Here is a 362-nt window from a genome sequence, read left to right as displayed (position 1 = left end):
GTCCCTTAGCCTGACTCCAGTACTTAATTCTGAATAGCCACTCGGATTTCCTAATATTGGTCATTACAGAATTAAAAACCGTACATTAAAAGCATTTGTAAAAGGTTATTTTCTCAGTTCCCAGAAGCCCTGGCATTAGTCTTAGGCAAAACACATTCCGTTTTTGCCCGAGGCAGCCCAACCCTAAAGTCGTTACGGTTTGGAAGCAGCGAGCCCAGTGACAGGGACTTCACAGACCCAGCATCCGGATTCTCAGGGCGAGGAGGGCCCGGCGGCCGCGGTGACCTGAGGCCAGGCAGGGCCCGCTCGCACCGGGCTCTACCCACCGAGGCCCGGACGCTTTGGCCGGACTCGGACTGGGC

Source organism: Pteropus alecto, unplaced genomic scaffold (genome assembly GCF_000325575.1).
Source record: "Pteropus alecto unplaced genomic scaffold, ASM32557v1 scaffold59, whole genome shotgun sequence".
NCBI classification, from domain to species: domain Eukaryota; kingdom Metazoa; phylum Chordata; class Mammalia; order Chiroptera; family Pteropodidae; genus Pteropus; species Pteropus alecto.
Note: the sequence above shows the minus strand (reverse complement) of the source record.